The following is a 15,155-nucleotide window of genomic DNA, read 5'->3' on the forward strand; positions in this document are numbered from 1 at the left end:
TTGATCCTATCAAAATATCTATGACCAAATATGGTTAAACTAGGCTAGCTCTCCATTGTCTGTTACCTCAAGTTGTTTCCCACACTTGACCCCATCAAAATCCCATTCTCTTGGTTCATGAAATCTGACCCCAAACCTATCAAGCTCCTCCTTAGACTCCTCCTAAAGACCCTCCCATAGACCCCTCCTCTCAGACTACTAGACCATCCTTAGATCCCCCCCACAGTCTTTAGGTATATAAAACCCCTTTTGCCTCCATGAAAGGGCTCAGCTCAGACTCAGTGTGTGTTAGATTGTTCTGACCAGCTTGTCCATACAAGTGTCACAAATGCTCACCTAAAAGTCTACCCATTATGGAAAATCTTTAGCAAACTTTGTTTTACTTTAGTTGGGAAAAGACTCGAGTCTAATTTTATTTGGGCAAGACCCTGCATGTCAGCATTTTGGGGTCCTGAGCATCCCTAAAACCTAAACTTCAACACTTTTTCTTTTGGCCAAAAATAAAAGGCTTTATTAAGAGGCTGCAGAAGCAGGGGTCACTCTGTCCAGCGGTGGCTGCAGTGGGGAACAGTCCACACATAGTAGAGCCTCATGGCGTCCTGGGCATGGGCTCTGGGGGACTGGAAGAACACGGCCTCCTTGTGGCCACACTTGTGGCACGGGTAGTCCTCGGTCCTGGGAAGGGTCGGGTCCTGCCCCACATCCGTGATGATCTGGGTCAGCTCGTCCACCTCGTGGGTGATCTTGTTCACGGAGATGCAGCTACTGTCAGCTTCCTGCTGGTGGTCACAGTGGTGACACACCTAGAGGAGGGCCTGGTTCTCCTCATCCTCTTTGGGGTAGAACATGTTGTTACACTCCTGGCAGAAGGGGGTTCCCACAAAGCCCGGTTAGTAAGTCCCATTGGGCTCCATGGCTATGGAGAGCAGTTAGGCCCTGGGCCCCGATGGGAAGGTGCAGCTACCTGTCCTGGAGAGACCTTAACACTTCTTGTACTAATTATGTGATTAAATAGAAATCAATGATTCTGTGAGACAATAAGAAATATTAAAATGAAGTCAAATATTGAAAAAATGGAAGAAAATGCAAGTTATCTGATAGAAAACAAAACAAAAATAAATGACCTGTAAAATTGGCCAAAAAGGTAATTCAAGAATCATCAGATTTCCTAAAAACAATGACAAAGAATTCCATACTATTTTCCAATAAATCATGAGTGGAAATGGCCTATTAGAGTCAGAGGGTAAAGTGAAAATGGAATCCATAGCCAATTCATGAAAGAAAACCCAAAATGAAATTCTCAGAAATGTCAGTAAAAATCTAGAACTTCTGGGTCAAATAAAAAATTTTGAAAGCAACTGCAAAGAAATTCAAGTACCAAGGACTGACAATAAGTATCACACAAATTCTGGAAACTACCATAGAAACTTAAAAAAAAGATCTTGTAATATCGTATTTTAAAAGTCAAAAGATAAAAGCTTGAAACCAAGAATAACTCATTCTCCAAAACATAGTATAATCCTACAGGCAAAGGGGGAAAAAAAACAAAGAAAAGTGTTTCAATGGATCTGAGGATATTTGAGCATCCCTCAAACCAGAGATGAGTATAGGCTTTGAAATGTGAATATAGGAATCAAAACAAACTTATAAAGACAAATAAATACATTTGGTCAAATAGTATGAAGGAGTGTTTATACTCTAATAGTAGAAGAACTATGTTTAAGAACCCTACTCTCTTCAAGATTTATAAAGGGAAGGGAGGGCAGGCTGGGGGGGAAGGAAGTTGGAAGCACCCACTTTTGAAAAGGGATGGGATCAAAGTAGAGAATAGAACAAGTGGGAGGTGGGATAGGAGGGAGGGAAATACAGTCAGTCTTTTACAATATATCTACTATGTTATTGTTTTGCATTATCCACACATTTACAACCTATACTGAACTGCTTATCTTCCCAGTAAGGTTGGGTGACAAGGAAGGAAGGGAATGAATCTGGAATTCAAAGTTTTAAAATCAAATATATATATATATGTATATATATATACTATTATTAATAGTATTTTACATGTAATTGGGAAATAAGATATACAGGCACTGAGGCATAGAGATCCACTGGAAAAGTTGAAAGGGGTATGGGAGAAAATATGGGAGAGAGCAGATTGGAGGAGGGGATATCCTGTGGGACTGCTATTTTGGGGCAGTGGGTAAGGGAAAAACGGGGAGAAAATTTGTAACTCAAAATCTGGTGGAAACGAATGATGTAAATCAGAAGTTAATAAAGCATTAAAAAAAAGATTTATAAAGGGAGTCAAATAAGGCAAACAGAAGGTTTTGGGTGGTTTTATTTTATGCACTTAAGAAGAAAAAAGAGGAAGAATAAAGGAATACTCTAGGGAAGAAAGGAAAAGAAAGATAAGGAAACCTACTATCTCACATAATTGGGGTTTGTGAGAAGAGTATACAAATATAGAGGAAGGGGTAGTTGGAGCAGATATGACCTTGGGCAAGTCACTTAACCTTGGCTTACCTCAGATTTCTCATCTGTAAAAGGAGGATAATAATAGCAACTACTTCTCAGGGTTGTTGTGAGGATTAAATGAGAATATATTTGTAATACCCTTAGCATAGTGCCTGGCACATAGTAGGTGTAGGTGCTACAGAAATGATAGCTATTGTTGTTGTGATCCTTATTAGCAGACGAACCTCACTATCATCAGTATCAGACAAAGGAGGATTGAAATTACAGACACACAGAATTTGGTATAGAGATAAATTCAACAGGGGCTTCAAGATGGATAGAAATAGGTAGGGATGGGAAGGAACTTAGATGGCAGAATAGCAAGAAGAAATACAGTTGAGTCCCCACCCCCTGCAACACTTTTAAACAGATCTAGAAATGCACCAGACCAAGTCCTGATCAGTAAATCCAAGGAAACTATCACCGTGAGTCATTTTTCTGGACCAAGTCAGCATGGAGAGACAGTCAGAAAGGCCTGCAGACACTGGGGATGGGGGTCTAGATGGGTAGAGAACTCCAATATAAGTAGAAGTTGTGTACCATGGAAAGAAGAGGTTTCAAATTCAACAAGGAGAGGACCTACCTTGTTCAGGGTGGCACCTTTGTTGCTCATTTCCCAGTGCTGGGTTACATATCCAGGGCTCAGTGAGGAAGAGACCTATGTCTAGGGGCTTTGCTCAAGGACCCTAGAATATACACCAGAAGCAAGTTTAGAAGTAAGCAGCAAGTTCTGAGGTTCTGAGCATAGCAACTGAGCAGGGTCTCAGGACCAGCCTCTCATCTAGTCTGGATCCTCCAGTGGAAGAACCATTTCTGGAATCCCAGACCAAGGGAGAACCTGCAGTATTAACACTCAGAAGCAGCAGAACTTTCAAATGTGGCTAGTGTGAAAGGCATAAATATCTTCTGCTCTCACTCCTATGAACTGTGACTTTCTTTCTGGAAAGAAAGAACTGGAACTTCCAAGGAGGGGTTTGTGAGGGCATCTGTTGGCCTTGGTGTAAGAGGCAGAACCCAGGCTCCAGAAAATCAGCATTGGACTGGGCACATGGGGCCAGGGCTCAGTCACAGGCTCTGGGGGGTGAGGCTGTGGGGGGAACTGGGGGCTGGGGAGCACAACATTTATGCTCAGGCATAATGACAGGGTGTGGATCTGGACCCTTACCCCTTGAACTTTCCTACGAATTTCAGGAACCCAGCCCCTGAACCCAGATTCCTCACATTTGCCTGAGGCATTAGGCTCATCCCATTATAAAGTGGCCCAGAGCCAGCCTAGTCCTTCACTCTCAGTTACCTCTGACTCAGTCGCTGAATTTTCCCATACATTTTGGTAGTCCAGATTGAGGTGCCCCTGCCCAATGCATCTGTCCCACCTTGATTACTTAATTAGTTTACTAACTCTCCTTAATCCCATCCAGTCCCTCTTTCTTTGTTACCTCTGGACCACCCCAGGTTATTTGTCACTCCTTAATCTCATCCATATCTTCCCACAATCTCTTTCCTTATAAAAATATCAGTCTAGTCCCTATCAAATGCTCAGACTCACTAGGAGTCTGGCCTGCTTGTATGGTCATCACAAATAAATGTGAAACTTGGACTGAAAGAAGGCTTTGAGTGGTCAAATTCCTTCAAGGCAGACTTGTGCCCTGTAACTTTGCATTTCGGGGTTCCCAACACCCCTAGACTGCAACACTTAGACCCCAGTAATGGGAGCTCTTCTGTCAGCACTTAGCCTGACCAACAAGTTCAGAAGACTCACAATGAAATATGCTGATAGAGAAGTAAAGGATTGAGAGTGCTGATTGAGAAATTTTATTTTATTTTTTTTTGAAATGGCTAGTTCAAGAAATTGTTTTGTTTGGCTGTACTTTTTTGTAACAGTAAGTTTTATTTACTTTCTCAATGTGGAGTAGGAGGGAAGGAAGAGAAGAGGCAGACTGCAGATTGGTCGAGAGTGCAGGTTGAGAGACCATTACATTTGGCGATTAAGAGATTATTGGGGGGGGGGGGGAAGGGAGTGGTTAGGTATCACAGTGAATAGAGCACTGGACCTGGAGTCAGGAGGACCTGTTCAAATCTGGCCTCAGACACTTAACACTTACTAGCCATGTAACCTTGGGCAAGTTACTTAACCCCAATTGTCCTCCAAAAAGCAAAAAAAAAAAAAAACCCAAAAAACAAAACCAAAAAAGGGGTGGCTAGGTGGTGCAGTGAATAGAGCACTGGCCCTGGAGTCAGGGGGACCTGAGTTCAAATCTGGCCTCAGACACTTGACATACTAGCTGTGTGACTTTGGGCAAGTCACTTAACCCCAACTGCCTCCAAAAAGTGGAAAAAAAAAAGAGAGAGAGAGATTATCAGTAACTTTGGAGAAAGGAGTTTTTGTAAAATGATGAGGTTGGAAGCCAGAATCTAGAGAGTTATGAAGAGACTGAGAGTAAACAAAGTGGAGGCATCTGTTGTTCTTGGCCCTAAGCTACTTAACAGTTGAAATACTCTTCAAATACCAAGATAATATCAATTTGAGAGGGGTAGCTAACACACTAGGACCAGAACCAATCCGGACAGGCAAAAGCATTGGGCTGAATGACCAACCCCTTGTTGGGTATGTTGTGGTGGGGGTTCCTATGCAATATGACTTATATGGCAGCTGAGATCCCTTCCAACTCTCAAATGATTCCAATTCTCTGTGATTTTGTGATAAGGGTCTGGGAACCAAGACATAGATAAGGAACTAACAACATGATAGAAGTCCAAAATCCATTGCACAATGGGAAAATGATCAAAGGATATGAACAAGCAATTCTTAAAATAATTGCAACCTATCAAAATCTTCATGAAGATGAAAAATATTCAGAAAAACTAATCACTAAGTAGATTAAAAAGTTTGACATTATATGCAGTTTTCTCTTCCTTATTTCATTTTCTCTTTTTAAAAAATTGTATTTTGTAAAGAATAGTTTTCTGGGGAGTGTAGTATCATGGGGAACATAATAATATCTAGAGTACTTAACTGACAAGGTTGTAGTGAGGATCCAAAAAGATAATTATACAAAGTACTTTGAACATCAGTTGTTATTAATAAATGAGGAAAAAGGAATACCAAGTAGAGATTCAAGGTAGAAAAACAACAGTTTCATTTTTTTGAATACTGAAATATCAAGTTCAGGCTTATTTGTTTCAATAATAGAGTGATTCCAAAAATATGTTTATTGATAAAATATCTACTAAATCATTTTAACTTCACTAATTCAATTATGGTAAATTCTTGGATGAAGCAAATAATGATCTGTATATCTACGTTTTTACATTCTCTACTATATTACAACTAGCTAAAAGCAGTGCTATCAATAAGAGAGAATGCTTGGAATTCTTCAATCAAAATTGCATATATAAATCTTAAATCCCAAGCTAAGATGAAATGGTATAACAGAAGCAAAGAATTTTTAATCATTTTAACCATATTGGGAGAAAGACATATAATTAATTAGGACAGAAATCAGATAGCTTTCACATCTCCTAATGGGTATATTGCTCCGTTATTGTGTTTTGTAAACCTCAGCAATATACTCCTCTTGCTTCAAGTCACCAAACATTTATTAAGCACTTACTATGAAAGGCAGGTAGGTAATTTATTTCTATGATGTTTTTGAACATTAAGAATTTCTCTTAATCATATCTATTTTTACTGTTGGGAGGAACATGGATAGAAAGCTAATTTATAAATCTGCAAGACCTAGGTTCTTGTCACACCTCTGACATATACATTAGTTCTGTGAGTCTAGCCAGGGGTGGGAAACCTGTGACCTTGAGGTCACATGTGGCCTCAAGGCCTCACGTTCCCTACCTCTGATCTAGGCAAATTATATAACTTCCTCAGTGCTCTAGGCCGTCTTCTAAGATTGTGGTTGAAGAAAAGTTGGTAGCCTGTATTGGAACTCACCATGTAATTTCTTATACTAGTGAAAAATCAAAAGTCCAGTTGTTATCCTGTACATTTTTACCGTTGCTATAGCTGAGCTTATGAATGCTAATTCTACTTTTTTGAGTTCCCATGAAGCAATTCTTCTGTTTCAAGTATGTTTCTTGTAAGAAACAATTTGCTGGATTCTGCTTTCTGATCCATTCTTTTTTTTTTTTTTGAATGAGTTCATTTTATGCACATTCACAGTTATGATTAGTAAATGTGTATTTCACAATATTCTTGCATTTTTGCTGTATCTAGTATATCTAGCACTATATCAAACAGCAATGGTGATAATGGAAATCAATTCTATACCCCTGATTTTTACTGGAAAGGCTTCTAATTTATCATCTATATATAATGTTGATTCTTAGTTTTAGATGGATGCTACTTTTCATGTTTAGACCAGATCATTTTATTCCTGTGTTTTCTGGTGTTTTTTTTTTTAAATTTTTTTTTAAAGCAATCTGAGTTAAGTAACTTGCTCAAGGTTACAGGGCCAATTATTTTTGTGTGGGTGCCGAGTATCTGAGGCCGGAACTGATCCCAGGTATCCCGACTCTGGGGCTGGAGCTCTTACTTACTGTGCCACCTGGCCACCCCTTGGTTGTTCTTTTTTTTTTTTTTAACACAAATGGTTGTTGTATCTTATCAAATGTTTTTTTCTGCATCTATTGTTATAATCATAAGCTTTTTGTTCTTCTTGTTAATTATATAGTTAACTATGTTTTCAGTTTTCTAATATTGAAATGACATGACCTTCCTGGCATAAAACCAATGTGGTCATAGTGTATTATGTTTGTGATATGTTGCTGAAATCTTTTGGGTAATATACTATTTAAATTTTTTTATTAAGTAAGTATTCCTTACAGAAATGTCTATATTTTTCTATCTCTATTTTGACTTTGGTTGAAGTATCAAGACCATATTTATATCATAAAAGAAATTTGGCAGTAACTTTTCTTATTTTTTTCAGACTCCTTATATAATATTGGAATTAATTTTTCTCTAAATGTTTGATATAATTCACTTGTAATTCCATGTTGTTTTTTTTTTTCTTTTGGAGCTCATTTGTGGCAAAAATATTTTTGAGGAGGGGTAAGGTAAAAGGGAAGAGAGAAAAAGATAAATAGGGGAAAATAGGATGGAGGAAACTGTACAGTAATTATAACTGAAAAAATTTTTACAGCAAATTTCTCTGACAAAGGCCTCATCTCTGAAATATATAGAGAAGTAAGTCAAATTTATAAGAATAAAAAACCAATTGATAAAGAGTAAAATGATATGAACAGATAGTTTTCAGATGAAGTCAAAGCTATCTATAGTCATATAAAAATGCTCTAAATCACTATTTATTAGAGAAATGCAAATTTAAACAACTCTGAGGTTCCATAACACATTTATCAGATTGGCTAATATGATAGAAGAGGAAAATGAAAAATGTTGGAAAGGATATGGGGAAATTGGCACACTAAAGCACTGTTGCTGGAGTTGGAAACAGATCCAACCATTTTGGGGAACAATTTGGAACTATGCCCAAAGGGTTGTAAAATTGTGTATGCTCTTTGATCCTGCAATACCACTATTAGGTCTATATCCCAAAGGGATTTTTTTTAAAGGACCTATACATATAAAAACTTTTATAGCAGATCTTTTTGTAGTAGCAAAGAATGGGAAATTGAGGGGATGCCTGTCAATTGGGGAATGACTGAATAAGTTGAGGTATATAATTGTGATGGAATACTATTGCTATAAGAAATGATGAACAGGGGGCAGCTAGGTGGTGCAGTGAGTAAAGCACTGGCCCCAGAGTCAGGAAGAGCTGAGTTCAGTTCTGGCCTCAGACACTTAATACCCACACAAAAAAACTAGCCGTGTAACCTTGGGCAAGTTGCTTAATCCTAATTGCCCTCCAAAAGGCAAAGAAAAAAAAAAGAAATGATGAACAAAATGCTCTCAGAAAAACCTGGGGAGATTTATATAGACTGATGCAAAGTGAAGTGAGCAGAACCAGGAGGACATTGTACATAGGAACAGCAATATTGTATGATGATCAACAGTGAATGACTTAGTCATTCTCAAAAATACAATAATGTAAGACAATTCAAAGGACTTATGATGAAGAATTCTATCCACCTCCAGAGAAAGAGCTGATGGAACCTGAATACAGATTGAAGCACACTTAAAAAAAAAAAACTTTCTTTTTCTTTTCATTGTCTGTGTTTTTTTCCCCACAGCATAACTAATATGTACATATGTTTTTCATGACTGCATGTACTTCTCTAAAGGGGAGGAAGGTTGGGAGAGAATTTGGAACTCAAAATTTAAAAAGATGAATGTTTATTGTTTTTATATGTAATTGGAAAAAAATATTTAAAATAAAAAAACCTAAGAGCTCACAAAAAGGATTATCTGTGGTTTTTTTTTTTTTTTTGATTGGCATATAATTAGGTAAAACAGTTTCAAATTATTTCCTTTAGTTTTTCTTCATTTGTTGTGAATTCTCCTTTTTCATTTTGGATACCAATAATTTAATTTTCCTCTTCTAAAAATTTAGCCAACTAGTAGTTTATGTATTTTATTACATTTTTAAAAAGCTATCAGTTTTAATCTTTGATTTTTAGGATTTTTGTTTTAGTATTTAATTGAGGTTTCAAAAATTGGTTTTATTTCTAACTATTGTAATTGCTTGTCCTATTCACTTAACTATGCTTTTTTCTTTCATTGATCAAAGTTTTAGTGATATAAATTTCCCTCTGAGGATTACATTAGCTTCATCCTAAACATTTTAGTGCATTGCATCACAATGTCATTATATTTAATGAAACTATTGACTGTTTCTATGATTTGTTCTGTGATCTACCCATTCTTTAGGTTTAAGTTATTTAGCCTCCAATTAATTCTAAATTATTTCATGTGTGTGTGTGTGGGGGGGGGGGTTTGCTTTTTGGAGAGGGGAAGGTAGGGCAATTGGGGTTAAGTGACTTGTCCAAGGTCACATGGCTAGTTTTGTGTGTGTGTGTGTGTGTGTGTGTGTGTGTGTGTGTGTGTGTGTTAACTGTCTGAGGCCGCATTTGAACTCAGGTTCTCCTGACTACAGAGCCAGTGCTTTATTCACTGTGCCACCTAGCCTCCCCCTAAATTATTTCTTTAGCAGTTCTTTATAGAACATCATTTTTATTACATTGTAATTCTTAAAGTATCTTTCCTATTTCTGCTTTTTTGCATTTGTTTGTGAGGCTTTTGATTTCTAATACATGGCCAATTTTTGTGAAGATTTCATGCACAGCTGAGAAATATGTATTCAACTTTCTATTGCTGATTTATCATATCTAACTGCCATACCTGTTTTTTTTTTCCTAAAATTTTATTCAGGCACTTTTTTGTTTAATTTTTGGTTAGATTTATCTAGGTTTGAGACAAGTAAATTGAGGTCTCCCACAATTATAGCTTACTGACTATTTCTTTCTGTAGCTTATTTAACTTTTCCTCTAAGTTTTTAGATGCTATGCCATTGGGTGCATATATATTTTATTTTGAAAGTAATTCATTGTATACAATCCTTCATCTTTGCTACTGCTTTGTTTGAGACTATGATTACTACTTCTGTCTTTTTTCACTTCAGATGAAGCATATTAGATTTTGCTACAGCTCCTTATTTTTAACTACATGTACGTCTTTCTGTTCCATTTATGTTTCTTTTAAACAACATACTGTTGAATGCTGCTTACTGCTTACTTGCCATCATGCCTTCCTACCCTAGGAAATGCATTGTTGGATAATTGCATTGAGTTGCAAGATTGAATCTGCCTGACACTCAAATATTATCAATATTCTCTGCCCTTCTGACTGGACTCTCGGACTGGAGGTCAGAGCCTCTGTTTAAACCCTCCAAAGCCTCTATTTAAAGAAGAGGGGAAGGGAAAGGAGGGGATTTATCAAACCTCTACCATGTTCCAGGCACTATGGAGAATGCTTTACAAATAAAGTTAGTGCTCCCTCAAAAAAGGCTGCAGTTGTAAACACATTCCTAAGATCGAATTAACCTTTAAGGAGGATCTCACTTGAGCTTAGATTTATAATCTCTTGGGTGTGTGGTTCCAAAGCCAATTTACAGCTGTCCTACATTCAGCCCATAACAAAACCATGACCTATTTCAATATGTCAGTAATAGCAGTTGGGAACAGCTAGGAACTTGATCCCCAGGAGACAGACTTGTCTAGGAGAGGCTTCTGCTGCACCCAACTTATGAAATCACTTTGGAATCTCAGCATAACACTCTCTATTCTCAGGGGCTAAGCTGTGAGATCACCTTTTATGTGAGACTATTAGTATAGCTAACATTTCTGTAGCATTTTAAAGTTTACAAAGTGTTTTACATTGTCGTTGTTGTGGAGTTGTTGCAGTCATGTCAGATTCTTTGTGACTTCATTTGGGGTTTTCTTCGCAAAGATATTGGAGTGGTTTGCTGTTTTCTTCTCCAGCTCATTTATCAGATGGGAAATCTGAGGCAGGCAGGGTTGAGTAACTTGCCCAGGGTCATACAGCTAGTAAGTGTCTGGGGTCAGATTTGAATTCAGGTCCTCCTGACTCCAGGCCTGGATTCACTGTGCTACCTAGATGCCTTGTGTTTTACATACATTATCTCACTTAATCTTTACAACCAATTCTACTGATGAAGAAATTGAGTCTCAGAGACATTAAATGGGTCACCCAGGATTACATAGCTAGTTAAGTATCTGAGGTAGGATTAGAAAGCAGGTCTTGATATCAAGGTCCATGCTTTTTAGAATTCTGCTCTAAAGAGAATAGTATTAAGTTTCTAGCAATTTTAGTAGCATAAATTACATGGGTTGAAACCTGTTTATTTGCATAAGATTCTCCTCATTTTTGTATGAGGGAAAAAGTTAGAGAGAGCTTGGCCAAGGTGGTCTTTGGATTTCCACCTTCAAGAAAGGCGGTTGAAAGTTCTCTTAAGGGAGAGAAAGGTTTTGGAAAGAACCTGACATGATGAGGTGCCAGTGAATTGAGGATATTACACTAGAGACTTTAGGGAGTTTCCCCTTGGGTGATCTGGGGAGTCTCTCTTGGTTAAGCTGAGACGTTTTTCTCCTAGAAGAAGAAGTCATTCCCTCTCTGTATTGTCTGGTATATTCTTGATCTATATACCTTCTTTCAATTTTTTTCACTGCTTCCTTGGATAAGTGAGTTTGTCTACTATTCAATTTTTGTGACATACTTTTGTAACTAACATTTGATGGGAAGAGAGTCACACCTTTGGATATAGCTTGGGGTCATGACTTCATTTTTAAGTCATAGCAACCAGGAGAATGTCTTGAACGTAAAAATCCATTTCCCTTTTTAATTGCTGTTGTTCAGTCATTTTCAGTCATTTACCTAGACTGGTAGTATTTTACAGGGCAGATAGATAAAATTCTAGTCTAGAGTCCCCTCTCTTGTTCAGTAGATGAGTCCTTTGGTCCCATTCTCCTACTACCCTACGGTTAGGAATCAGTTCCCCTTTTAGAAGGGTGGACAAACCTTCAGGGAAATATAGTAACCTACAGGGCAACACACACACACATCCTACAGTATAAAAAGAAAGAAAAACTTTGACTTTAGGAGAGTTTTGTCATCTTTGTTTTTTTTTAACTGAAGGAATGGAACTAGAATTGCCCCCTTCCTTTTCTTCTCCACAACATATTGGGGAAATTAATAATGAACTTCTACTTTTGTCAACTATCCAATTCTTGCTGCTCTCTCCTTAGTTAATATAATCATCACTTCATTTTTTATGTAGAGAAGAGAGACAGACAGACAGATATAGACAGACTTTCTTTGGTCAGATGAAAACACAAGGAAGCAACATATTAAAATTGTTAGTCACTCCTAAAAAGATATTGTGAAACTTTGGAATGAAGACTGAAGCCACTCTTTGCAACCATCTTCTTCAACACAGAGATAACTTAGTTTAATAATATGGCAAAACTGTGTTAGGGTCATTGATGTCCTCTTGGCAGAGTTAGAGGAGGAAGGGAGAGGAGAAAAGATGCCTAACCTTCTTTGTACATAGCTCTGGATTTTATAATGTCATCTAGGAGTCATAAGAACCAACTCCAAGCATACTAAGAAGTGCTTCTGGATTTACTGTTGAGGTTAACTTGAAGACTTTGTAGCTAACAGATAAGCTTTCCCTAGTTGTGAGCTTCCTTTTTTTTTCTTATTAAGTTTTAATCATTGAATAGTCTTTGCCTCAGTCAAACGGAGACCTGTTAAGGATGTTAGCTTGAAAAGGCCAAGGTCTCCCACTGCATCCTGGGCCATCTCCAGTCATCCTGGTCTATATCTGGTCACTCTACCCAGATAGCTCCGGAGGTGAAAGTGAGGCTGGTGACTTTGCTCAGCCCTCCCTCACTTGAATCCAATTCACTGGCATGTCATGGCATCACCTTTCTGATGTCATGGTCCTCTTCAAGAACAAAGGACAAAATAATAGCTTCTTTATACATAGAACAGCAGTAGAGACATTCAGAAAGGTGCTGAAGATGATGCATTTGTGGAAGTTGATCTTATTTTGCTATTATGATCACTCAACAACTATCACATATTCCAGGTCCTCATGTAGGCTGAATGGGAAATAGAAGACTAGATATGTACTTTGGCACTGGAAAACAGGCGTTTGGTCTATTTCTCTTTTTCCAGTTGAGCACTTTTTTCTAGAGCTTCTTTTTTGACAACTGGATGGGTGGAAGGATAGGACTAAGTTGTTGTTTTAATAATATTTTATTTTTTCCCCAATTACATGTAAAAACAATATTTAACATTTTAAAAAAAAAGTTTTGGGTTCCAAATTCTTTTTCTCCCTCCCTCTTCTCCCCTCTCTCTGAGGGATGGCAAAGGCCCTGTTTGTGTTAATAATCTTATGTTTTGTGGTTTTTGTTTACTCGTTTTGGGGATTAGATGTCTTGTCTTCCTTTGTCACTCCTTTCTTATTGATTTCAGTTACTATTACTGTTAGGTCCAAGCATCCTTATAGTCTTTTTCCATCTCTCTTTCTTTTCATGTTATTTGAACAAGTCTTTGAATTGTTATCTGGGGTTATGACTATTTGATAAGACTTTTTAATTAAGAATTGCTTAATTAATTAACTGTAAATTACTATAGTTCTTTACTGTGTATTTGGCTACCTGTATGACCCTGGACAAGAAACTGCACTGCTTTGGGCCTCAGTTTCTTTATCTGTAAAGTGAGTGGATTGGATAATGATTCCTTAATGTTGTTTAGGAGAGACTTTGGTATAAATCCAGTCTCTGATACGTGGTAGCACAGTTTTCTCATCATTTCAAAAGGCTAAGGTCTCCCACTGCATCCTGGGCCATCTCCAGTCATCCTGATCTATATCTGGTCCCTGTAGCCAGATAGCTCCAGAGGTGAAAGTGAGGCTGGTGACTTTTCTCAGCCCTCCCTCAGTTGAATCCAATTCACTGGCATGTCCAGAAAGGCATCAGCTTTCTGATGTCATGGTCCTCTTCAAGAACAAAGGACAAAATAATAGCTTCCTTATTATGGGATAAGGCTTACTGTGTTGCCAACCTCACCAGGTTGTTCTGACGACCAAAAGAGGTGTATGTGAAGTGCTTTTCAAATTATAAAGTGCCATGTAAATGTCAATTATTTTTATTCTATGGTTCTATTATTGAAAAAACAGAAAGAAAGATTTGTTACTCCTGCACCTAGTAGTTACTCAGAAATGTTTATTAAGTTGAATTTAACCGAATTAGGATTTGATATTTTGATTACCTCTCTTTAAAAATATGAACTCTGGGCTTGGAATCAGGAAGATTCATCTTTATGATTTCAAATCTGACTTCAGACACTTACTAGGTGTGTGACTCTGGGCAAGTCACTTAACTCTGTTTGCCTCAGTTTCCTCATCATAAAATGAGCTGGAGAAGGAAATGGCAAACCACTTCAGTATCATTGCCAAGAAAACCACAAATGGGGCCATGAAGAGTCAGACATGACTGAAATGAGTCAACCACAACAACTTCAAAAATATATTCAAATCCTGGTAATTCTGTGTGACTCTTGTTCATGTCTTCCCTTAAGCCTGCTTTATGGGGGTTACTCAATGTACTGTTCTCCTAACATTTCCCAGATATCATTTTTCAGAATCTCTAAATTTAGAAAAAGATTCTCACTTTTTTTTATTTTATTTTATTTTTTTTAAGCAATTGGGGTTAAGTAACTTGCTCAAGATTTCATGGCCAGGTGTTTCTGGGTGGGTGTTAAGTGTCTGAGCCCAGATTCTATCCCAGGTCATCCTGCCTCTGGGGCCAGTGCTTTTACCTCACTGTGCTACCTGGATGCCCCAAGATTCTCACTTTTAAACCCCATCTGAATTCCTGACCATTTTCCTAGATAAATGTCCATGTGAGTACATTTTTAAAGCGTTGTATTCTATTTATGTCTTGTATCTATGTACTGGTTTGCATGTTGTCTCTCCCATTAGACTGTGAGTTTCCTGAGGTCAGGGAATGTCTGGTCTTTCCTTGTATCCCCAGTACTTAGTGCAGTGCCTGATAGGATACATGTGCTTAATAAAGACTTATTAATTGAGTGACTGACATTTAAAAACTGATTATACACACTTCCTCATGCTATTTATATATGTGAT

The 15,155-nt window shown here is 37.7% G+C and overlaps 1 pseudogene; it reads right to left on the reverse strand.

Moving 5' to 3' along the window:
* Nucleotides 1–536: 536 nt before the first annotated feature.
* Nucleotides 537–914, reverse strand: LOC138144383 (DNA-directed RNA polymerase II subunit RPB9 pseudogene; annotated as a pseudogene).
* Between the last annotated feature and the right edge of the window lie 14,241 nt (nt 915–15,155).

Source organism: Petaurus breviceps, unplaced genomic scaffold (genome assembly GCF_028583685.1).
Source record: "Petaurus breviceps papuanus isolate PSGF00001 unplaced genomic scaffold, PetGlider_PUasm1.0 90700, whole genome shotgun sequence".
Classification (NCBI taxonomy): domain Eukaryota; kingdom Metazoa; phylum Chordata; class Mammalia; order Diprotodontia; family Petauridae; genus Petaurus; species Petaurus breviceps.